The sequence below is a fragment of the Triticum aestivum genome, chromosome 7A (assembly GCF_018294505.1).
Source record: "Triticum aestivum cultivar Chinese Spring chromosome 7A, IWGSC CS RefSeq v2.1, whole genome shotgun sequence".
NCBI lineage: Eukaryota > Viridiplantae > Streptophyta > Magnoliopsida > Poales > Poaceae > Triticum > Triticum aestivum.
Window position 1 is genome coordinate 454,639,284 of NC_057812.1, and position 26,291 is coordinate 454,665,574.

The following is a 26,291-nucleotide window of genomic DNA, read 5'->3' on the forward strand; positions in this document are numbered from 1 at the left end:
CCTACCATTGTAACCGACTCTATGTAAGCCTAACCCTATCCGGTGTCTATATAAACCGGAGGGTTGTAGTCCGTAGGCAATCAACTCCATATACAACAATCATACCATAGGCTAGCTTCTAGGGTTTAGCCTCCTTGATCTCGTGGTAGATCTACTCTTGTACTACCCATATCATCAATATTAATCAAGCAGGACGTAGGGTTTTACCTCCATCAAGAGGGCCCGAACCTGGGTAAAACATCGTGTTCCCTGCCTCCTGTTACCATCCGGCCTAGACGCACAGTTCGGGACCCCCTACCCGAGATCCGCCGGTTTTGACACCGACAGTACCTATTACCTGTTTTATTATCAAACCCTGGGAGTTACTTCTACGTTTGCTTACATTGATATGCTATGCTAGTAGACGTGGATTGGGTGAGTGTATCCATGACAGATGTGAGATTGTTAAAAAATTAATGGTTTATCTAAGGTGGCAACTTAAACACACCTCTGAGTGGATTGAGGCACCTGGGTATTCCAACGATTGCCTGTTTTCTTTTGGACCGCGACCCAGGCTCAAAGGGATCATGAGATTATTCATACTAGAAACTTTTGTGTGCAGCCACAACCTACTATGGGCTCTAGCATAGTTGACTAAGTCGTGCAAACTCTTATAGTGGTAGACTAGCAGATGTAGGGGATGTAGGTGGTACGGTCTACCCATTCGTAAGGTGCTAGCGCTTCTGAAAGACTATGTCTCGGTCATCCGTTTCTCAAACACCATGTAGTGCGAGAATCTCAACGGAGGAGATCGAGTCTTGTGGGGAAAAATGCGCAAACCTCTGCAGAGTGTATAAACTAATCATGGTTAGCCGTGTCCTCGGTTATGGACAACTTGAGTATCTAGTACTTGGATTATCATGTGAATCTCATCATGTTACTCTAATTAATATTGTTGGGTTTTTAATGATGATACTTAATTGGGATTGAGAGGGTGTCTACACTCTCAATGTTTAACAACTACCATGATAGTTAAATAAAATTTATTCCTTTGCAGTAGGGGAAAATTGGCTGTACGCAAAACTGTAACCATAGAGCTTTCCACCAGCCAAATATGCATGTAGTATAGCCTTATTCTTTCATTACTCTCTATGTGTTACTTTGCCAGCATATTCCATGTGCTGACCCATTTTCGGGCTGCAACGTTCATGTTGCAGACTTTTCAGACGACGAGTAAGGTGCCTTTAGGTCATGGTTCTATACTCAGTGATGCCGTTGGAGTTGATGGACTCACTTATCTTCCAAGCCTTCCGCTGTTACCGTTATTAGATGGCCTTAAGCCATATTTTATTGTAATAAGTTCTCTTTTGAGACATTCGATGTAATAAGTGTGTGATTGCTACTCTATTATAAATCCTTCAAGTACTGTGCGGTGTCAGCATTACTGATCCAGGGATGACACTGGAGCACAGAGATTGGACCGTTTGAGGTCTGGTCGCTACAAAATACCCCTCCACCCACTCTTCATTCATGGAGAGAGACATCAGAACATTCCTACACTTCCAACATTCATTTTCTGAGAGAGAACCACCTACTCATGTGTTGAGACCAAGATATTCCATTCCAACCATATGAATCTTGATCTCTAGCCTTCTCCAAGTTGCTTTCCACTCAAATCTTCTTTCCACCAAATCCAAATTAGTGAGAGAGAGTTGAGTGTTGGGGAGACTATCATTTGAAGCACAAGAGCAAGGAGTTCATCATCAACACACCATCTATTACCTTTTGGAGAGTGGTGTCTCCTAGATTGGTTAGGTGTCACTTGGGAGCCTTCGACAAGATTGTGGAGTTGAACCAAGGAGTTTGTACGGGCAAGGATATCGCCTACTTCGTGAAGATCTACCCTAGTGAGGCAAGTCCTTCGTGGGCGATGGCCATGGTGGGATAGACAAAGTTGCTTCTTCGTGGACCCTTCGTGGGTGGAGCCCTCCGTGGACTCGCGTAACCGTTACCCTTCATGGGTTGAAGTCTCCACCAACATGGATGTACGATAGCACCACCTATCGGAACCACGCCAAAAATCTTCGTGTCTACATTGCGTTTGCTCCCTCCAAACTCCTCCCTTTACCTTCATGTGCAATGTTTTTACATTCCGCTGCTATACTCTTAGACTTGCATGTGTAGGTTGATTGCTTGACTAGTGTTAAGTTGCTAAAATCTGCCAAGACTTAAAAATGGGAAAAGGCTAGATTTTTATTTGGTCAAGTAGTCTAATCAACCCCCCCTCTAGACATACTTTCAATCCTACAAGTGGTATCAGAGATTTGGTCTCCATTTGGCTTGATTTCCATAGCGTTTGGTGATCATAGCCTTGGTTTCACAACCTAGGAGAGTATGGCGTCTAGTGAGGGAAATTACCACCGTAGAGGTCCTTACTTTGATGGTACTAATTTTGCTAGTTGGAATCATAAGATGAAAATGCATATTCTTGGACATAACCCTGTCGTTTGGGATATTGTGTGTATTGGCTTGCAAGGTGAATACTTTGTTGGGAGAGAACCAAACCATGAAGCTACCGCGGAAGAGTTGAAGATGCTGCAATACAATTCTCAAGCTTGCGATATCCTCTTCAACGGATTGTGCCCCGAAGAATTCAACAAAATCAGCCGTCTTGAGAATGCAAAGGAAATTTGGGATACTTTGATTGATATGCACGAAGGTACCGACTCCGTAAAGGAATCTAAATTGGATGTGCTTCAAAGTCAACTTGACAAGTTCAAAATGAAGGATGGTGAAGGTGTCGCTAAAATGTACTCTAGGCTTGCTCTCATCACAAATGAGATTGCCAGCTTAGGAAGTGAAGATATGACCAATAGATTCATCATCAAGAAGATCCTAAGAGCCTTGGATGGAAAATATGATACCGTGTGTACATTGATTCAAATGATGCCCAATTACAAAGATCTCAAGCCAATGGACGTCATTGGAAGAATTGTTGCTCATGAGATGTCACTCAAGGATAAGGAAGAGCTTCACAACAAGTCAAGTGGTGCTTACAAAGCCTCATGTGATGCTCCCACATCATCAAGTGAGAAACAAACATTCAATGAAGAATTGAGCCTAATGGTGAAGAACTTCAAGAAGTTCTACAAGAGTAGAAGCAAGGAGAGAAGTTCCAAGTCAAGGTCCTACAATGAAAAAAGATCTTCAAGTCGTGAATGAAATTGCTACAATTGTGGAAGACCCGGACACTACTCCAATGAGTGTACGGCTCCCTACAAAAGAAGAGAAGATCCACCCAAAAGGAGAAGTAGAAGAGAAGAATCACCACCTAGAGAGAGAAGGGGTAGAGATGATCGTTATGAATGAAGAACATCACGGAGAATCAAGGATTTGGGAAGGAAGGACAAATCATCAAGGAGCTACACAAAACGAAGACATCAAGCTCATGTTGGTGAATGGGTATCTGGCTCCGACTCCGACAATCAGTCCGAGAGAAGTTATCACTCCGACTCCGAATATACTCAAGATGAAGGTGTTGCCGGTCTAGCACTTGTGTCAACCAACTCCTACGACATATTTGACTCGCCAAATGAAGGAATTGGAAGATGCCTCATGGCTAAAGGCCCAAAGGTATCACACCCCGAGTATGTTGATTTCAATAGTGATGAAGATGATTTGCTAGGAGATGATGATTTACTTGTTGACAACTCTACTTATTAAAACTATGATGAACGTACTATTAATCATGCTAATCAAGATAAAACGAATGACGATGATAAGAAGGAGATTGAGCGTCTGACTAAAGAACTAAACACTCTTAAGTTAGCTCATGAAACTACCTTGGAAGATCATCGAGAACTTTTAAAGACTCATGAGAAATTACGCTTTGAAAAGCTCAACCTTGAGCAAGAGCATGAGTTCTTAAAGGCAATCAATGATGATCTTCACAAGAAAAGTTCTTCTTGCATTGCCAAGCATTTACTCTTGTCTACTTACATGCCACAAGTTAAATCTAGCAACAAGAGTAAGAAAGATTCTTCTTCTAGTAGTAACAACAATCATGTTAAATCCAATATTGTTGCTTCTAGTAGTTCTCTTGATTCCACTAATGATTCTCTTAGCCAAGTTACACTTGAGCAAGAAAATAGCTCATTGAAGGGAATTATAGCGAAAGGTGTTTACAAGAGCCTTGCTGGAAGTAAGCAATTTGAGGAAATTATACGCAAGCAAGGAAGACACTGGAAGAATCAAGGTGTTGGTTTTGAATAGAAGTTCAATGCCAATGGAGTTGAGTGGGAAGAAGATCAATACCCAAGACGAAGTTTGTTCCTCAGCCAGAGAAGTATGATCCTATTTCATTCCAAGGGACACAAGCTCAAGATGATCTTCCACCACAAGACCACAAGCTAAAAGGGAAGGACAATCTTCAAGAGGATATTGATGCATTTGAAGAAGCTCACAAGGACTTGGTCAAGTGGGTTCCCAAGACTACATCAAGTACGACTACAGCTCCAAGGATTCCCATCAAGATGATGTGGATCTCGAAGAAGAAGAACTAGAGAGTTCTTGAGGGTGACTCCGCCAACATACTTCACTCATATATTTTGGCAAGGACATGTGCACGCAACTAACACATATTGCACTAGTTCTAGGAGTCACAAACCCTCTTGTTGGTAAGACAAGGGACAAGGTAACCTAATGCTTTCATGGACATCATCTTATGTGAACATCACTCTATGTCTATGGATATCCTTGTTTGTTCCTTGTGGAACTAACACGTGTAGGTATTGAAAGTGCAACTCACTCCAATGGATTGCTCCAAATGATCTACATCAACATTGAGCATCTACATCTTCAACACCTACATGAAGTCATCATGGACAAAATCCAAGGTTAGTTCATCCCTCTTAGGGGGGATAACACATCTAGGGGGAGCTTTACTCTAATCAATTGAGCTAAAGCAACTCTAAAAGTGTGAGCACAACAATGCTTTATGTAAAAGTGGCAACCCCACTTGTGCTTAAACGATGAGTATGACCTACGATCAAATGTTCTCATTTGACTCCTTAGTCAATATACTCATATATAGATGACCTAGTCATCGCCAATTGCTTGATAGACGCTAGAGTGTTTGTGCATTCTTTGTCACATATTTCATTTGCCATTTTATTGTGTGAGCATGTTGATTGCATATTTTACTTATTCGAGGACATCCACTTGTTGTTTTGATTGTTTGGTGTTTTCTCTTTTGCTAAGTGGATGGACAAGAATGCCTAAGAACATCCTCTAGCTATCTATGCTTTTCTCGTCTCAAACTCTATTCATGCTACATCAGAAAGTTTGATCAAGTCAGATTCGAACCACTCTGTCTGAAGAGCACTCGGAGTCCCCGATTCGTCATAGACTTAAACTTCCAAAACCTCTTTGTGCATTTCGGTATGACCGAGTCATCCATTTCGATCACACCGAGTTCACTAAGTTGATCTAGGTTTTCCATCTCAGTGCAACCGATTTGAACTTTTCGGTCACAGCGAGTTGCAGTAACCGCGTGCGATTCTGCATCTCAGTGCCACCGAGTTGTTCCACTCGGTCACACCGACAGGGTCGGGATAGATATACCCACGTGTGAGAATTTGGAAATTTTTCAAACCTCCTCAGCCCGCGCGTATCCTCCTATGCCTCCTCGGGTCTATGGATCGTCTCCTCACCGCCAGCGATCTCCCGCCGCTGGTTTCCGCCACCGTCAACGGAATTCTGCTCCGCTGTTGTCACCGTAGCGAACTCCTGCCGAACTAGGGTATGGGTTCGACTCTTTGTGCTATTTCCTTACTCCGATTCATAGCACATTGCTTTGCCATGATCTTTACCACGTATGAAAACAATCTATCCACAGAAAACATCATTTAGGTTAGGTTTGATTCAAAAATTTAGGGTTAGGTTTCCGCTAAACTCATTTCGGACTGACCGAGTTGTAGAAATCGGTCTCACCGATTTGGCTTAGGCCATTGCACATGTGTTTTCGGTTTGACTGAAAATTGCAAATCGGTGTGACCGAGTTCGATTCTCTATGAAACCCTAGCATTCTCGGTGCCACCGAACTGTGACTCGGTCTGACCGAGTTCACTAGTTTAGGTTCCAAAATTGCTTCGGTATCACCGAGTTTAACAAATCGGTAGCTCCGAAATGCTTTCTGTGGAGAACTAAAAATAAGTTCTTGAGTCATCAGTTTTGCAAAAACTCTGCATTTTGTGATGCTCATTTATTCTACCTAATATATATCTATTCACAGGGTTTGCTGTCAGTTTGCCAAGATGTCAGCCCAGAGTGATAGCCAAAACAGATCTAAAGAGCCAGTGCAATTGAGTGAGGGCACTAGTTCCTCAAGTACCTTAGATGATGGCAGCAGGAGCACTCCCAGTAATTTGCCAAAGGCAGCCACCATGTCAAGGAAGAAGAAAACCTCAGATTTTGAAGATGAGGACTATGTGGCCACTGAGGAGGAAGTCAGCTCCAAGAAGAAGGTGCTGAAGAAAGAGTATGGCACAGCTGCAACAACCAAGCCAGGGTTACATAAGAATGCACCAGCAAAAAGGATTCCTATGTCTAAGGCCATAGCCTCCACTCAAGAAACTATGGAGTTCACTCTTGAACCCAAAGAGGCTGGAGATGGCAAGAAGTGGAAGGAGAGGGTCAAGAAGACCACTGCCAGAGTGCTTGGTAGATCCTCCATCATGAGAGAGCCAGAAGAAGATGAAGAGGAAGAGGATACTGCTCCAGATCCCAAGTCTTAGAAGCTCATGGGAGATGCTATCAAGTCAGGGGCTGCCACATCAAAGCGCAAAACTGCTCCCAAAGCAACAGCTCAAGCTCAGAAGCCTTCTAAGCCCAAGAGAAGCACCAAAAACATCGCAGCTGAAGAGAAGAACAAGGCCCCAGTGCCTGAAGTTGAAGAAGAGGATGATGAAGCCCTAGCGCTAAGAAAACTGAAACCCAAGATTCCAGACCACAATGATGCTCATCCAGTAGCTGAGGACATGAATATCAGGAAGGATGCTGGACTGAGATTGTGGAGACTATCTGATCCTTATGTTATGTGGAGGAGGACGGCTGTTGACTATAGGTTCCACACCAAGGAACAACAAGATTTCTATGAGACCATTCTGCTTGACAAGAAGCCAATTGTCTGTGATGTGAAATGGGTCGATTGGGAATACATTGATGAGAATGAAGGAAATATGCCCTAGAGGCAATAATAAAGTTGTTATTTATATTTCCTTAAATCATGATAAATGTTCATTATTCATGCTAGAATTGTATTAACTGGAAACTTAGTACATGTGTGAATACATAGACAAACAGAATGTCACTAGTATGCCTCTACTTAACTAGCTCATTGAATCAATGATGGTTATGTTTCCTAACCATAGACATGATTTGTCATTTGATTAACGAGATCACATCATTAGAGAATGATGTTATTGACTTGACCCATCCATTAGCTTAGTACGATGATCGTTTAGTTTGTTGCTATTGCTTTCTCCATCATGCAACTCCCGGATACCGGAGGAACACTTTGTGTGCTACCAAACATCACAACGTAACTGGGTGCTCTACATGTGTCTCCGATGGTGTTTGTTGAGTTGGCATAGATCGAGATTAGGATTTGTCACTCCGATTGTCGGAGAGGTATCTCTGGGCCCTCTCGGTAATGCACATCAATATAAGCCTTGCAAGCAATGTGACTAATGAGTTAGTTGTGGGATGATGCATTAAGGAACGAGTAAATAGACTTGCCGATAACGAGATTGAACTAGGTATTGAGATACCGACGATCGAATCTCGGGAAAGTAAGATACCGATGACAAAGGGAATAACGTATATCATTATGCGGTTTGACTGATAAAGATCTACATAGAATATGTGGGAGCCAATATGAACATCCAGGTTCCGCTATTGGTTATTGACCGGAGACATGTCTCGGTCATGTCTACATAGTTCTCGAACTCGTAGGGTCCGCACGCTTAACGTTCGGTGATGATCGCTATTATGAGTTTATGTGTTTTGATGTACCGAAGGTAGTTCGGCGTCCTGGATGTGATCACAGACATGACGAGGAGTCTCGAAATGGTCGAGACATAAAGATCGATATATTGGATGACTATGTTTGGACATCGGAAAGGTTTCGAGAGAGTTCGAGCATATACCGGAGTACCGGGGGGTTACCGAAACCCCCTGGGGAGTCAATGGGCCTTAATAGGACAAAGTGGAAAGGAGGAGGAGGAGGCCAAGGTGGTGGCGCCCCCCCTCCCAAGCCCAATCCGAATTGGAGGGGGGCCGTCCCCCCTTTCCTTCTCTCTTTCTCCCCCTTCCTTCCCTCTCCTACTCCAACTAGGGAAGGGGGAATCCTTCTCCCACCGTGAGTAGGTCTCCCCCCTTGGGCGCGCCTAGGAGGCCGGCCCTCTCCCCCTCCTCCACTCCTTTATATACTGGGGTGGGGGCACCCCATAGACACACAAGTTGATCATTGATCTCTTAGCCGTGTGCGGTGCCCCCTCCACCATAATCCACCTCGGTCATATCGTAGTGGTGCTTAGGCGAAGCCCTATTCCGCTAGCATCATCATCACCATCATCACGCCGTCATGCTGACGAAGCTCTTGCTCGACACTTTGCTGGATCGTGAGTTCGTGGGACGTTGCTACCTCTTGAGCACTGTGTTGGTTTTCCCCGAAGAGGAAGGGATGATGCAGCAAAGTAGCTTAAGTATTTCCCTCAGTTTTGAGAACCAAGGTATCAATCCAGTAGGAGGCTACACGCTAGTCCCTCGTACCTGCACAAAACAAATAAATCCTCGCAACCAACGCGATAAGGAGTTGTCAATCCCTATACGGCCACTTACGAGAGTGAGATCTGATAGATATGATAAGATAATATTTTTGGTATTTTTGTGATAAAGATGCAAAGTAAAGTAAAAGCAAAGTAAAAAAAGCAAAGGAAATAACTAAGTATTAGGAGATTAATATGATGAAGATAGACCAGGAGCCATAGGTTTCACTAGTGGCTTCTCTCGAGAGCATAAGTATTCTACGGTGGGTGAACAAATTACTGTTGAGCAATTGACAGAATTGAGCATAGTTATGAGAATATCTAGGCATGATCATGTATATAGGCATCACGTCCGAGACAAGTAGACCGACTCCTGCCTGCATCTACTACTATTACTCCACTCATCGACCGCTATCCAGCATGCATCTAGAGTATTAAGTTAAAAACAGAGTAACGCCTTAAGCAAGATGACATGATGTAGAGGGATAAACTCATGCAATATGATGAAAACCCCATCTTGTTATCCTCGATGGCAACAATACAATACATGCCTTGCTTCCCCTACTGTCACTGGGAAAGGACACCGCAAGATTGAACCCAAAGCTAAGCACTTCTCCCATTGCAAGAAAGATCAATCTAGTAGGCCAAACCAAACTGATAATTCGAAGAGACTTGCAAAGATAACCAATCATACATAAAAGAATTCAGAGAAGATTCAAATATTCTTCATAGATAGACTTGATCATAAACCCACAATTCATCGGTCTCAACAAACACACCGCAAAGAGAAGATTACATCGAATAGATCTCCACAAGAGAGGGGGAGAACATTGTATTGAGATCCAAAAAGAGAGAAGAAGCCATCTAGCTACTAACTATGGACCCGTAGGTCTGAGGTGAACTACTCACACTTCATCAGAGGGGCTATGGTGTTGATGTAGAAGCCCTTCGTGATCGATGCCCCCTCCGGCGGAGCTCCAGAATAGGCCCCAAGATGAGATCTCGTGGATACAGAAAGTTGCGGCGGTGGAATTAGGGTTTTGGCTCCGTATCTGATCGTTTGGGGGTACATAGGTATATATAGGAGGAAGGAGTACGTCGGTGGAGGAACAGGGGGCCCACAAGGGTGGAGGGCGCGCCTGGGGAGGGGGGGGGGGTAGGCGCGCCCCCTACCTCGTGGCCTCCTCTTTTGTGTCTTGACGTAGGGTCCAAGTCTCCTGGGTCTTGTTCGTTGAGAAAATCACGTTCCCGAAGGTTTCATTTCGTTTGGACTCCGTTTGATATTCCTTTTCTTCGAAACCCTAAAACAGGCAAAAGACATCAATTCTGGGCTGGGCCTCCGGTTAATAGGTTAGTCCCAAAAATAATATAAAAGTGGATAATAAAGCCCAATAATGTCCAAAACAGTAGATAATATAGCATGGAACAATCAAAAATTATAGATACGTTGGAGACGTATCAGACGTCACCGAGCCGAACGTGTGCAGATGGCGGAGGTGCCATACTTTTGGTACTAGGATCGGTCGATCGTGAAGACATACGACTAAATCAACCGCGTTGTCATAACGCTTCCGCTTACGGTCTACGAGGGTACGTAGACAACACTCTCCCCTCTTGTTGCTATGCATCACCATGATCTTGCGTGTGCATATGAATTTTTTTGAAATTACCGTGTTCCCCAATAGTGGCATCCGAGCCAGATATAGGCGTAGATGTTATATACATGAGTAGAACAGAAAGGAGTTATGGGTGTGGGTATATAACATATTGCTTGCCGTCACTAGTTGTTTCTTAATTCGGCGGTATTGTTGGATGAAGCGGCCCAGACCGACATTACGCGTACGCTTACGTGAGACTGATTCTATCGACGTGCTTCGCACACAGGTGGTTGGTGGGTGTCAGTTTCTCCAACTATAGTTGAATCGGATTCAATGAACATGGTTCTTTCTGAAGATCAAAAAGCAATCACTATACGCGTTGTGGTTTTTGATGCGTAGGTAAGAACAGTTCTTGCTCGGCCCGTAGCAGCCACATAAAACTTGCAACAACAAAGTAGAGTATGTCTAACTTGTTTTTGCAGGGCATGTTGTGATGTGATATGGTCAAGACATGATGCTAAATTTTATTGTATGAGATGATCATGTTTTGAAACACAGTTATCGGCAACTGGCAGGAGCCAGATGGTTGTCGCTTTATTGTATGAAATGCAATCGCCATGTAATTACTTTACTTTATCACTAAGCGGTAGCGATAGTCGTAGAAGCAATAGTTGGCGAGACGACAACGATGCTTCGATGGAGATCAAGGTGTCAAGCCGGTGATGATGGTGATCATGACGGTTCTTTGGAGATGGAGATCAAAGGCACAAGATGACGATGGCCATAGCATATCACTTATATTGATGGTGATCCTTTATGCATCTTATTTTTCTTAGTTTGGTGGTAGCATTATAAGATGATCTCTCACTAAATTTCAAGGTATAAGTGTTCTCCCTGAGTATGCACCGTTGCTACAGTTCGTCGTGCCGAGACACCACGTGATGGTCGGGTGTGATAAGCTCTACGCTCACATACAACGGGTGCAAGTCAGTTTTGCACACGCATAATACTCGGGTTAAACCAGACGAGGCTAGCATATGCAGATATGGCCTCGGAACACTGAGACCGAAAGGTCGAGCGTGAATCATATAGTAGATATGATCAACATAGTGATGTTCACCATTGAAAACTACTCCATCTCACGTGATGATCGGACATGGTCTAGTTGATATGGATCACGTGATCACTTAGATGATTAGAGAGATGTCTATCTAAGTGGGAGTTCTTAAGTAATTTGATTAATTGAACTTTAATTTATCATGAACTTAGTACCTGATAGTATTTTGCACGTCTATGTTGTTGTAGATAGATGGCCCGTGTTGTTGTTCCGTTGAATTTTAATGCGTTCCTAGAGAAAGCTAAGTTGAAAGATGATGGTAGCAACTACACGGACTGGGTCCGTAACTTGAGGATTATCCTCATTGCTGCATAGAAGAATTACATCCTGGAAGCACCGCTAGGTGAAAAACCCGCTACAGGAGCAACGCCAGATGTTGTGAACACCTGGCAGAGCAAAGCTAATGACTACTCGATAGTTCAGTGTGCCATGCTTTACGGCTTAGAACCGGGACTTCAATGATGTTTTGCACGTCATGGAGCATATGAGATGTTCTAGGATTTGAAGTTAATATTTCAAGCAAATGCCCGGATTGAGAGATATGAAGTCTCTAATAAGTTCTACAGCTGCAAAATGGAGGAGAATAGTTTTGTTAGTGAACATATACTCAGAATGTCTGGGTACCACAACCACTTTACTCAGCTGGGAGTTAATCTTCCTGATGATAGTGTCATTGACAGAATTTTTCAATCACTACCACCAAGCTACAAGAGCTTCATGATGAACTATAATATGCAAGGGATGGATAAGATGATTCCTGAGCTCTTCGCAATGCTAAAGGCTACGGAGGTAGAAATCAAGAAGGAGCATCAAGTGTTGATGGTCAACAAGACCACCAGTTTCAAGAAAAAGGGTAAAGGGAAGAAAGGGAACTTCAAGAAGAGCAGCAAGCCAGTTGCTGCTCAAGTGAAGAAGCCCAAGTATGGATCTAAGCCTGAGACTGAGTGCTTCTACTGCAAAGGGACTGGTCACTGGAAGCGAAACTGCCCCAAGTATTTGTCCGAGAAGAAGGATGGCAAAGTGAAAGGTATATTTGATATACATGTTATTGATGTGTACCTTACTAATGCTCGCAGTAGTGCCTGGGTATTTGATACTGGTTCAGTTGCTAACATTTGCAACTCGAAACAAGGGCTACTGATTAAGCAAAGATTGGCTAAGGACGAGGTGACGATGCGCGTGGGAAATGGTTCCAAAGTCGATGTGATTGCCGTCGACACGCTACCTCTACATCTACCTTCGGGATTAGTTTTAGACCTAAATAATTGTTATTTGGTGCCAGCGTTGAGCATGAACATTATATCTGGATTTTGTTTGATGTGAGACGGTTATTCATTTAAATCAGAGAATAATGGTTGTTCTATTCATATGAGTAATATCTTTTATGGTCATGCACCCTTGATGAGTGGTCTATTTTTACTAAATCTTGATAGTAGTGATACACATGTTCATTTTATTGAAGCCAAAAGATGAAGAGTTGATAATGATAGTGCAACTTATTTGTGGCACTGCCATTTAGGTCATATTGGTGTAAAGCGCATGAAGAAACTCCATTCTAATGGACTTCTAGAATCACTTGGTACTTGCGAACCATGCCTCATGGGCAAGATGACTAAAACTCCGTTCTCCGGAACAATGGAGCAAGCAACAAAGTTATTGGAAATCATACATACTGATGTATGTGGTGCAATGAACATTGAAGCTCACGGCGGATATCGTTATTTTCTCACCTTCACAAATGATTTAAGCAGATATGGGTATATCTACTTAATGAAACATAAGTCTGAAACATTTGAAAAGTTCAAAGAATTTCAGAGTGAAGTGGAGGAGAATATTTGAGTTACGAGTTTGGCCTTCATTTGAAACAATGTGGAATAGTTTCGCAACTCACGCCACCCGGAACACCGCAGCGTAATGGTGTGTCCGAATGTCGTAATTGTACTTTATTAGATATGGTGCGATCTATGATGTCTCTCACTGATTTACCGCTATCGTTTCGGCGTTATGCTTTAGAGCTAGCTGCATTCATGTTAAATAGGGCCCATCTAAATCCGTTGAGACGACACCTTATGAAATGTGGTTTGGCAAGAAACCCAAGTTGTCATTTCTTAAAGTTTGGGGCTGCGATGCTTATGTGAAAAAGCTTCAACCTGATAAACTCAAACCCAAATCGGAGAAATGTGTCTTCATAGGATACCCAAAGGAGACTGTTGGGTACACCTTCTATCACAGACCCGAAGGCAAGATATTCATTGCTAAGAATGGGTCCTTTCTAGAGAAGGAGTTTCTCTCAAAATAAGTGAGTGGGAGGAAAGTAGAACTTGATGAGGTAATTGTACCTGCTCCCTTATTGGAAAGTAGTTCATCACTGAAATCGGTTCCAGTGATTCCTACACCAGTAAGTGAGGAAGCTAATGATGATGATCATGAAACTTTTGATCAAGTTACTACCGAACCTCGTCGGTCAACCAGAATAAGATCCGCACCAGAGTGGTACGGTAATCCTGTTCTCGAGGTCATGTTACGTGACCGTGACGAACCTACGAGCTATGAGGAAGCGATGATGAGCCCAGATTCCGCAAAATGGCTTGAGGCCATGAAATCTGAGATGGGATCCATGTATGAGAACAAAGTGTGGACTTTGGTTGACTTGTCCGATGATCGGCAGGCCATAGAGAATAAATGGGTCTTCAAGAAGAAGACTGACGCTAACAGTAATGTTACTGTCTACAAAGCTCGACTTGTTGCAAAAGGTTTTCAACAAGTTCAAGGAGTTGACTATGATGAGACCTTCTCACCGGTAGCGTATATCTTAAAGAAGAGTTGTATATGATGCAACCAAAAGGTTTTGTCAATCCAAAAGGTGCTAACAGAGTGTGCAAGCTCCCGCGATCCATTTATGGACTGGTGCAAGCTTCTCGAAGTTGGAATATACGCTTTGATAGTGTGATCAAAGCATATGGTTTTATATAGACTTTTGGAGAAGCCTGTATTTACAAGAAAGTGAGTGGGAGCTCTGTAGCATTTCTGATATTATATGTAGATGACATATTGTTGATCGGAAATGATATTGAATTTCTGAATAGCATAAAAGGATACTTGAATAAGAATTTTTCAATGAAAGACCTCGGTGAAGTTTCTTATATATTAGGCATCAAGATCTATAGAGATAGATCAAGATGCTTAATTGGCCTTTCACAAAGCACATACCTTGATAAGTTTTGAAAAAGTTCAAAATGGATCAAGCAAAGAAAGGGTTCTTGCCTGTGTTACAAGGTGTGAAGTTGAGTCAGACTCAATGCTCGACCACTACAGAAAATAGAGAGAAAATGAAAGGTCTTCCCTATGCTTCAGCCATAGGCTCTATCATATATGCAATGATGTGTACCAGACATGATGTGTGCCTTGCTATCAGTTTAGTAGGGAGGTACCAAAGTAATCCAGGAGTGGATCACTGGACAGCGGTCAAGAACATCCTAAAATACCTAAAAAGGACTAAGGATATGTTTCTCGTATATGGAGGTGACAAAGAGCTCGTCATAAACGGTTACGTCGGTGCAAGCTTTGACACTGATCCGGATGACTCTAAGTCACAAACCGGATACATGTTTTTATTAAATGGTGGAGCTGTCAGTTGGTGCAGTTCCAAGCAGAGCGTCATGGCGGGATCTACGTGTGAAGCGGAGTACATAGCTTCTTTGGAAGTAGCAAATGAAGGAGTCTGGATGAAGGAGTTCATATCCGATCTAGGCGTCATACCTAGTGCATCGGGTCCAATGAAAAATCTTTTGTGACAATACTGGTGCAATTGCCTTGGCAAAGGAATCCAAATTTCACAAGAGAACCAAACACATCAAGAGATGCTTCAATTCCATCCACGATCAAGTCAAGGAGGGAGACATGGAGATTTGCAAGATACATACGGATCTGAATGTTGCAGACCCGTTAACTAAGCCTCTCTCACGAGCAAAACATGATCAGCACCAAGACTCCATGGGTGTTAGAATCATTACAATGTAATCTAGATTATTGACTCTAGTGCAAGTGCGAGACTGGAGGAAATATGCACTAGAGGCAATAATAAAGTTGTTATTTATATTTCCTTATATCATGATAAATGTTTATTATTCATGCTAGAATTTTATTAACCAGAAACTTAGTACATGTGTGAATACATAGACAAACAGAATGTCACTAGTATGCCTCTACTTAACTAGTTTATTGAATCAATGATGGTTATGTTTCCTAACCATAGACATGAGTTGTCATTTGATTAACGGGATCACATCATTAGAGAATGATGTGATTGACTTGACCCATCTGTTAGCTTAGCGCGATGATTGTTTAGTTTGTTGATATTGCTTTCTCCATAACTTATACATGTTCCTATGACTATGAGATCATGCAACTCCCGAATACCAGAGGAACACTTTGTGTGCTACCAAATGTCACAATGTAACTATGTGATTATAAAGGTTCTCTACAGGTGTCTCCGATGGTGTTTGTTGAGTTGGCATAGATCGAGATTAGGATTTGTCACTCCGATTGTCGGAGAGGTATCTCTGGGCCCTCTCGGTAATGCACATCAATATAAGCCTTGCAAGAAATGTGACTAATGAGTTAGTTGCGGGATGATGCATTACGAAACGAGTAAAGAGACTTGCCGGTAACAAGATTGAACTAGGTATTGAGATACCGACGATCGAATCTCGGGCAAGTAACATACCAATGACAAAGGGAACAACGTATATCATTATGCGGTTTGACCGATAAAGATCTTCGTAGAATATGCGGGGAGCCAATATGAACATCCAGGTTCCGCTATTGGTTATTGACTAGAGATGTGTCTCGGTCATGTCTACATAGTTCTCGAACCCATAGGGTCCGCACACTTAATGTTCGGTGACGATCGGTATTTATGAGTTTATGTGTTTTGATGTACCAAAGGTAGTTCCGGTTCCTGGATGTGATCACGGACATGATGAGGAGTCTCGAAATGGTTGACACATAAAGATCGATATATTGGATGACTATGTTTGGACATCGGAAAGGTTACGGGAGAGTTCGGGCATATACTGGAGTACCAGGGGTTACCGGAACCCCCCGGGGAGTCAATGGGCCTTAATGGGCCATGGTGGAAAGGAGGATGCGGCGTCCAAGGTGGGGGCACCCCCCCAAGCCCAATCCGAATTGGAGGGGTGGCGGCCCCCCTTTCCTTTTCTCCTTCTCCCCCTTCCTTCCCTCTCCTACTCCAACTAGGGAAGGGGGAATCCTACTCCCACCGGGAGTAGGACTCCCCCCTTGGGCGCGCCTAGGAGGTCGGCCCTCTCCCCCTCCTCCACTCCTTTATATACGGGGGAGGGGGCACCCCATAGACACACAAGTTGATCATTGATCTCTTAGCCGTGTGCGGTGCCCCCCTCCACCATAATCCACCTCGGTCATATCATAGCGGTGCTTAGGCGAAGCCCTGTTCCGGTAGCATCATCATCACCGTCATCACGCCGTTGTGCAACGAAGCTCTCCCTCGACATTTTGCTGGATCGTGAGTTCGTGAGACATCACCGAGCTGAACATGTGCAGATTGCGGAGGTGCCGTACTTTCGGTACTAGGATCGGTCGATCGTGAAGACGTATGACTACATCAACCGCATTTTCATAACGCTTCTGCTTACAGTCTACGAGGGTACGTAGACAACACTCTCCCCTCTCGTTGCTATGCATCACCATGATCTTGCATGTGCGTAGGAATTTGTTTGAAATTATTGTGTTCCCCAACAGAGAATGAAGACTTCTTCCCAGGTGTACATGAAAGCTTCAGAGCTTGTGGAGTTGATGAGTTTGTGGGTCAAAAGTTGACCAAATTGAATGATGAGCTAGTTATGCAATTTTACTCCACTGCTCATTTCTATCCGGATGGAAGGATAGTATGGATATCTGAAGGTACGAGGTACCAATCAACTGTTGAAGAATGGGCCAAGTTGATCAATTCCCCAGAGGAACATGGTGATGATTTGGATGTGTATGCCAAGAAGAAGACCGCAACTCTATGGCAAACATGTACAAAGAGATCCCTGATAAAGCTTTGGAGACACACAAGCTTGGATCTGTGCACTATTTGTTGTCTGGTCTGCCTACTATCAACACCATCTTAAGGCATACTTTGCTACCCAAGTCTGGAGATCACAAGATGATTAGGGTACATTCCATGCAAGTCTTTGATGTACCTCAAAAATTCAAGGTCATGAGTCTGATTGTAGAGACAATCAAGAGGACAGTTGCTGACCAGAAAAGATCTTGTGGGTATGCTGCACACATTCAGGAGCTCATCAACTCAAATATGGGCACATGCACCTACCTGTTGGACAAGGAGCACTTACCTTTGCACCCAGAACTTGAAGCTAACATAGTTGTGATGAATGAGAATGAACCTTCATCAGCTCAAGCACAGGAGAAGAGAGCCAAGGCAAAGGAAGAAAAAGCTGCAAGGATGCCAACTGCTGAGGAAGCATCTCAGGTGTTCCTGAAAAGCAAACAAGATCAATTGGGTTATCTGATACAAGCAACATTGGGGATTGAGAAGGTCTTGGCCACCCTGAGTCAGAATCAAGAGAGCTTGGAAAGGATTATTGAGACAAAATTCTATGATCTTGACCTCAAGGTGACTGAGATACAGACTGTAGTTGAGCAGCTCCAGGAGGAAGCTGAGGAGAGGAGAGGAAGGGAAACTACGGATGCTTTTCAGCATGTGCCAAGGAGTCAGAGGTCTGCTGTAGTGCTAGGACCAGATTCTAGAGCTACATCGTCAGCACCAGCAGCAACAACTTCAGTACCACCTCCAGCACCCACGCCACCAGCTCCAACTACATCAACAGATGCCTTCGTCCTTGGAGTTCTCTCTAGACCACCTCCCGAAGACCAAGCCTGAGAGACGCATAGCACTATGCATTTTCGAACTTTTTGGTAACTTGTTGCCAAAGGGGGGAGAAATATATAGATCATAGGCTTCGAGAGAGTGTGTTTTTGCTTCCTTGTCTCTCTTGCTTTTGGTTGAACTTTATTGTGTGCTTGGTTGATACTCTATGTCTGTGTGAGATACTTGTTTGATCATGTGTTTGATCATATGCTACTTTAATGCTTGCCTGGATGATATTATCTCTTATATCCCATATATGATCATTCACTTTGCTTGGTGATGAGTGCATGCTTTTAATTTCCATCATTTTGAGCGCCCCACCAAGATGTATGTGACATGGAAGAGTAACCCATGATCCTAATCGATTGTGCATTTGCATTCAAAAGAAAATTTTAAATAATGCACAAATTTAGGGGGAGCTCTTGTTTATCACAGACTTCTCAAAGCGATGATGTATTTCAATCTTATGATCATTTGTCGAAGCTTTGATCTATATGTTGTCATCAATTACCAAAAAGGGGGAGATTGAAAGTGCAACTATCCCTGGGTGGTTTTGGTAATTCCTAACAACATATAGCTCATTGAGCTAATGATATCTCAAGATAAATATTTCAGGAAAGCTCAATGATTGGCATGGCATGGATTAGAAATGTGGACCCCTCAAAATGCTAAGGAAAAAAGATTGGCTCAAGCTCTAAAGCTCAAGACTCTACATTTTACTTTAAGTGATCCAAGATCACATTGAGTCCATAGGAAAAGCCAATACTATTAAAAGGGTATGAGGTGTTCGTTAATGGGTTGCTTGCTCAAAATGCTTAGTGATATGCTTCAAAAAATCCTCAACTAATTTCTAATATCCACATATGTCCCAAACCAAAAGTCAAACTCGGCCCCACCGAAACTTTCTACCCGGCGCCACCGAGTTCACTTGACATAGTCACTGCCACAAACCCTAGTCACTTCGGTCTTACCGATAGGGATCTCGGTCTCACCGAGATGGGATTGCAAACTCTCTGTTTCTCTTCGTAATGTTTCGGTCCAACCAAGATGAGCGATTGGTCCCATCGAGTTCGCAATGCAAACTCTCTGTTTCCCCTTTGTAACGTTTCGGTCTCACCGAGATGAGCGAATCGATCCCACCGAGTTTGCGTGACCAACTCTCTGGTTAGCTTATTACCAAAATCGGTCCCACCGAGTTTGTATAATCGGTCTCACTGAGATTACGTTATGCCCTAATCCTAATGAAATCGCTCACACCGAGTTGATATGTCGGTCCCACCGAAAAGCCTAACGTTCACATTTTGAACTAAATCAGACTGACTGAGTTTCATTATTCGGTCCCACCGAGTTTGGTGATTTGTGTGTAACGGTTAGATATTGTGTGGAGGCTATAAATACCCCTCCACCCACTCTTCATTCGTGGAAAGAGCCATCAGAAGATTCCTACACTTCCAACATTCATTTTCTGAGAGAGAACCACCTACTCATGTGTTGAGACCAAGATATTCCATTCCAACCATATGAATCTTGATCTCTAGCCATCTCCAAGTTGCTTTCCACTCAAATCTTCTTTCCACCAAATCCAAATCAGTGAGAGAGAGTTGAGTTTTGGGGAGACTATCATTTTAAGCACAAGAGCAAGGAGTTCATCATCAACACACCGTCTATTCCCTTTTGGAGAGTGGTGTCCCATAGATTGATTAGGTGTCACTTGGGAGCCTCTGACAAGATTGTGGAGTTGGCCAAGGAGTTTGTACGGGCAAGGAGATCGCCTACTTCGTGAAGATATACCCTAGTGAGGCAAGTCCTTCGTGGGCGATGGCCATGGTGGGATAGACAAGGTTGCTTCTTCGTGGACCCTTCGTGGGTGGAGCCCTCCGTGGACTCGCACAATCGTTACCCTTCATGGGTTGAAGTCTCCACCAACGTGGATGTATGATAGCACCACCTATCGGAACCACGCCAAAAATCTCCGTGTCTACATTGTGTTTTCTCCCCCCAAACTCCTCCCTTTACCTTCATGTGCAATGTTTTACATTCCACTGCTATACTCTTAGACTTGCATGTGTAGGTCGATTGCTTGACTAGTGCTAAGTTGCTAAAATATGCCAAGACTTAAAATTGGGAAAAGGCTAGATTTTTATTTGGTCAAGTAGTCTAATCACCCCCCTAGACATACTTTCGATCCTACAATATTCTACGAAGATCTTTATCGGTCAAACCGCATAACAACATACGTTGTTCCCTTTGTCATTGGTATGTTACTTCCCCGAGATTCGATCGTCGTTATCATCATACCTAGTTCAATCTCGTTACCAGCAAGTCTCTTTACTCATTTCGTAATGCAACATCCCACAACTAACTCATTAGTCACATTGCTTGCAAGGCTTATAGTGATTTGCATTACTGAGAGGGCCCAGAGATACCTCTCTGATGATCGGAGTGAAAAATCCTAATCTCGATCTATGCCAACTCAACAAACACCATCGGAGACACCTGTATAGCATCTTTATGATCACCCAGTTACGTTGTGATGTTTGATAGCACACTAAGTGTTCCTCCTGTATTCGGGAGTTGCATAATCTCATAGTCATATGAACATGTATAAGTTATGGAGAAAGCAATAGCAATAAACTAAACGATCATAGTGCTAAGCTAACGGATGGGTCAAGTCAATCACATCATTCTCTAATGATGTGATCCCGTTCATCAAATGACAACTCATGTCTATGGCTAGGAAACTTAACCATCTTTGATTAACGAGCTAGTCAAGTAGAGGCATACTAGTGACACTCTGTTTGTCTATGTATTCACACATGTACTAAGTTTCCGGTTAATACAATTCTAGCATGAACAATAAACATTTATCATGATATAAGGAAATATAAATAACAACTTTATTATTGCCTCTAGGGCATATTTCCTTCAATATCGATGCAGCATATGACAAAATGCTTAAAAGGGGAAGAAAATACAGTGATCAAAATCGCCAAATACAGAGGGAAAGGAGAAACACCGGTGCGCCTTGTATTTCTTTCATCTATAAGCTTTTATTGTCTTAACTGTAGTTGTGAACAATGTGTTGCTTTCTGTACATGATGCTTTTCACTGAATTATAAATCGTGCTGCATCCTAATTTATCATGCCAAATAGAGGAACTTTTTCAAGCAGTTCTAGGTCCCAGCAAGAACTAACCAACTAGGTCTCACAAAAGGAACAATTCCATGTAGCATTGGCATGACCGTACTCATCAGACTCCAAGGGCGTGTTTGGTTACATTGCCAATCGAGCCTAGCCCGGCGAGCCTGGCTCTAGTGAGCCAGTTTGAGGGGATGCAGGCAAAAAGACCCCATATGCACATAGTTTGGTTGCCTACATGTACCTTAATTGCATGAGACAACCATTTTTGACACAGCGTTTGGTTGCCCGCATTGCATTAGGCGAACATATGACATGGTGTTTGGTTGCAACCTACATAAGGTGTTGTCACCACTTCTAACTAGTGGTGAGCTTACCACACACAATCTGAACATGTAGTGCCAGCTAGTTAAACAAATGACAATTCATCCCAAATACTATCAAATGACAGTTCAAGTTATTAACAGCCATTGGAAAAATAGGGGATAGTTCATTGGTGTTGCTGCTACTAGATCTTCCTCTTCCTCTTCCTCTTCTTCCGCTTCTACTTTTGCTGCTGCTTCTTCTTCTTCTTTCTCCTCTTCTTCAAATCCTGCACTGACCTCTATTAAGCCACATTGTCTCTACCCACTTCAACCTTTTGTTCTTCCAAGCATCATTGTCAAATGCCTCCACACCATGGCCGGAGCTAACAACATTGTCAGGCTCAACCTCTTGCTCCTCAGGGACGTGTTCATCAAAGCCCCATTGGAGGATTCGGATATGCAGAATGCAACAAGCAAGAACAAGCTTAACCTGAGTGTAGTATGAGTGGAATGGCTTCTGATCCAAGATCTTAAACCTATTCTTCAGAGCTCCAAATGCCCTCTCAATAGTTACTCTACGGCTAGAGTGTCTGAGATTAAACAGCTCCTGTGCAGTCCTAGGATAGTTCCTACCAGAGAACTCGTTGAGATGGTACCTGGTTTTCCTGAAGGGTGGAAGAATACCAGGCCAACATGCATAGCCAGCATCTCCAAGGTAGAACTTGCCATCGGGGATGTTGATCCCATCAGGTCGACTCATGCTGTCACTGAGAATGTTAGCATCATGCGCTGACCCTTCTCAGCCAGCCAGCACATATGTGAACTTCAGATCAAAGTCAACAGCAGCAAGCACATTCTGGCTTGTGTTGTGCTTCCTCCCCTTTATCCTGCAGACTGTGACCTAGGAACTTTGGCAGTGACATGAGTACCATCTGTTGCCCCAATGCAATCCTGAAAATGGCATCACAAGCCTGTGTTAGTGCTCAACTTGAACAATACAAGCATATCAAGCCATGAAAAGTGTATATTTTCAATGCTCACCTTGAAGTATGGATACCATCTTGGGCTTCCACGAATCTTGGGTGGAGTCTGGCCAGATGGTCTCCTTATCATCTCTCCCCTAAGCTCCCCACCTTCTTGAAGTACCTAGAGATGGTCTCCATTGATCTCCTGAACGTGTTGTGAATGACCCTGAACCTCTGGTTATGGCCAACAACATGAAGTAACATGGCCACTTGCTCTTCCACACTGGTGTTGATGTTATCTTGTAGCAGCCCCCTGCTCCTGAAGTTCTCGACAAGCCTGGCAAATGGTTCTCTTTTCATTCAAAGCATCCACGGAGCCTCGACGTCATTGCAGTTGTAGATGTAGTTCAGATTTTGGATCCTCTCCTGTTCCCGGATAAACAATGGACTATAGTGGATCAAAGGTCTCCCAACACGAAAAACAACTCTCTGGTGCATGAACATGACCCATGCCTGAATCATACTAATCGATGTTGCTGCCTGAATTATCAGCCTCATTCGTGCGTCCATAACCTAGTCGACATCGACGGTTCATTCAGTGGGAAATCGATCCTACACCTTGCCTAACGGCCTAACCACCGACCAAAGAAAGGGGGGAGGGGGTACTGCTTACCGGCATTAGAGACGAGGACGGCGTAAGGGGAGCCATGGAATAGACAAGGTCGACCGGACGGTGGCCAACAGGAAGGGGCACCAGATCCACCGCAAACGCCGCCGCCTCTAGCGCTGATCTGAAATCGCAGCTATCATCGGTGGTGAGGCAGTAGGGAAGAAAGGGGGGGTAGTGGCTATGGGTGAGCGAGTGAAAAGGGGTGAGGCTAGATTTGGCGCCGGGACGGCGCCCCAGATTTCCCATCTCCCGCCATCCCCCCTCGCCCTCGCGTCGCCCCCGCACGTGCGACCTCGCGCCGCACTCAGCCTGGCTCGCGAGAAACTGCCGATCCGAGCATTCCCAGCGAGCCAGGCTCTGGGCTGCTTTGAGAAGCGTGCGATGCAGGCCCAACAGCGAAACCAGGCAACCAAACAGGCCTCTTCCTTCCCGCGTGAGCCTGGTTGGGCTTGATGCAGGCAACCAAACACGCCCCAAGTTATATGCACATTTCTCCACAAACAGGGCACATAAGCTGCAGCCTGACTGCCGGGGGAATACATCTTTCTAGCACTAAAATGACCCTATATCATACTTTATCTTAGCGATGAAATATATACTCCCTCCGTCCCAAAATTCTTGTCTTACTGGGACGGAGAGAGTACATGTGCAAGTTTAATTACAATGTTTGGAGGTCTAGCATCTTTTTTTCTTCTAAAGCTATCTTTGTCGCCTGCAGCTTTCATATGGCCAACCACATGCATACATTCAGAGTTTCAGACAACATCACACACTAGCAAACACATTCAGATAGTAGGAGGAATGAAACACGTGCAATTAAAATTAGGACGTTGCTACACAGCGCCCGAGCGCTATGCGAGTGGATCTCGCGGCCGACACTTAAGGAAAGTGTCCCTATCGGTCCCCCACCCCATGTGCTAAAAAGGCAAGTCCAATTTCCCTCGCTTGTTGCCACGTCTCGACAACCAACCATCCTTTCCCTCACGTGATCCTCCCATCCACTCACCACCAGAAAACCCAACGCCCACCAGCCCAGATCTCCTGTGCAACTCCTTCCCCAGCCACCGCCGGATGCCATGGCGTAGCGTTGGGGAGCTCTCCTCCTACAGCGAAAAAACTGAGTAAAAATAAGGGCGAAAACAACAAAGCAAAAAATCATGGGAAAAAATTCTGAAAACGCAATTGTGTTTGCAACTCTTCTTGCTTATCAGGCAATTTTTTTGGTGAATTATGGGCAAAAATATTGGCAGAGTTGGGCAAGTTTCTCCCATTGAAACAACAAAGGGTAAAAAGGTTGTTCCAATTATTTTGGCCATGAACTTCTTTTAGTTCTAGAACTAGTGTATTTTCCACTCTGTACCTCCCCCCCTAATCTTCTAATTACAAAAATTGCCCCATGTACCAAAGTGTTTCCAGAACATGACTTGGATCTTGTCCCCTGTTCTTGCATCCCCGTACCCTGTAGAAATGGATGCTAGGTAAAAGTTGTTAAATCTTGAATTGTATCTTCTGTATTGTCTTGCACCTTGCTTCTGCTGAAAAGAAAAAAAAAGAAGCAGAATTATTTGTGTTATTAGTAATCTGTGTATAGAAAAACTAGTCAATAATTTATTTGTAGTTTCTTACAAAAAAACTTTTAGTAAATTCTAGTTGCTTACAAGAACACCAAGTAGCCAGGCGAATAAAGCCTGGAAACTACTAGTAGAAAAAAATTCCTGCAACCTTGTAAAGGCTGCTCACTGAGTTTGGTGTGCTTTTGGTGATTAGTGGAACCTTGTAAAGCAACTACACCTTAGGTACAAGCCTTTCAAGTTCAGGATGTGCTTCCTCAAACCAGTTATAGCAACAAAAGAGTAAACTATGACTCTCATGCAATGTAGAAATCACGGTACTTGTGCTGCGGAAACCTCTCCAGGAAATTCACAATGAAATTGTATGAATCACGAGGTTCTGTAGTAGGTGGACAAACGGTATAACAGAATCACAACCTCTTTAGTCTTTGCCCATATGAACACCTAACACTATCTACATACTCCAATTATTTACTAGGATGCCAATGGCAAGGTTAAAAGAGGAGGCAACAACATTCCAAAGGATTTCTCATGGAAATTAAATCCACCATAGTGCTGACAGCCTTCCATGCCGATGTAAAAAGAAAAAGAAAAACAAGCCTTCTACGTCTTTAATAAAGATGTCGCGGCACTGTGGAGAACCACAAAAATGGCAGCATTTGACTTTTACTTCGCCATTCATGTCACGAACAAGATTTATTTCACAATTATAGTCATAAGTCAGCTCCTGTAGTGGTGGAATATTCTCAGCAGCAAAAAAATAATCATAGACCGAGTTGGTTTTACCGGCTTAGGTCGATTTCTGATGGGTGTGGAGGTGCGTGTGGGCGAGTAGGTCGCCGGATTAGGCGACCTAGCACGCCGTGGGTAGGCGATTTGATATTGCCAGCTTAGGCGATTTTCGATGGGTGTGGGGGTCTCGTGTGGGCGAGTAGGTTGCCCGGTTAGGCGACCTAGCACGCCGTGGGTAGGCAAGTTGGTATTGCCGGCGTAGGCGACTTTTCAATGGGTGTGGGGGTCCCGTGTGGGCAAGTAGGTCGCCTGGTTAGGCGACCTGGCACGCAGTGGGTAGGCGAGTTGGTATTGGCGGCTTAGGCGATTTTCGATGGGTGCGGGGGTCGCGTGTGGGCGACTAGGTCGACGGGTTAGGCGACCTAGCACGCTGGTGGTGGGCGAGTTGGTTTTAACGGCTTATGTCGATTTC

At 43.8% G+C, this 26,291-nt stretch overlaps 1 protein-coding gene across 1 annotated transcript in view; it reads right to left on the minus strand.

Moving 5' to 3' along the window:
• Positions 1–24,883: 24,883 nt before the first annotated feature.
• Positions 24,884–26,291, minus strand: part of LOC123151038 (uncharacterized) — a 36,120-nt gene continuing 34,712 nt past the window's right edge. The window contains exon 3 of the transcript XR_006475466.1: positions 24,884–25,051. The gene's annotated coding sequence lies outside the window, so the exon portion shown is untranslated. The remainder of the gene's footprint in view (positions 25,052–26,291) is intronic.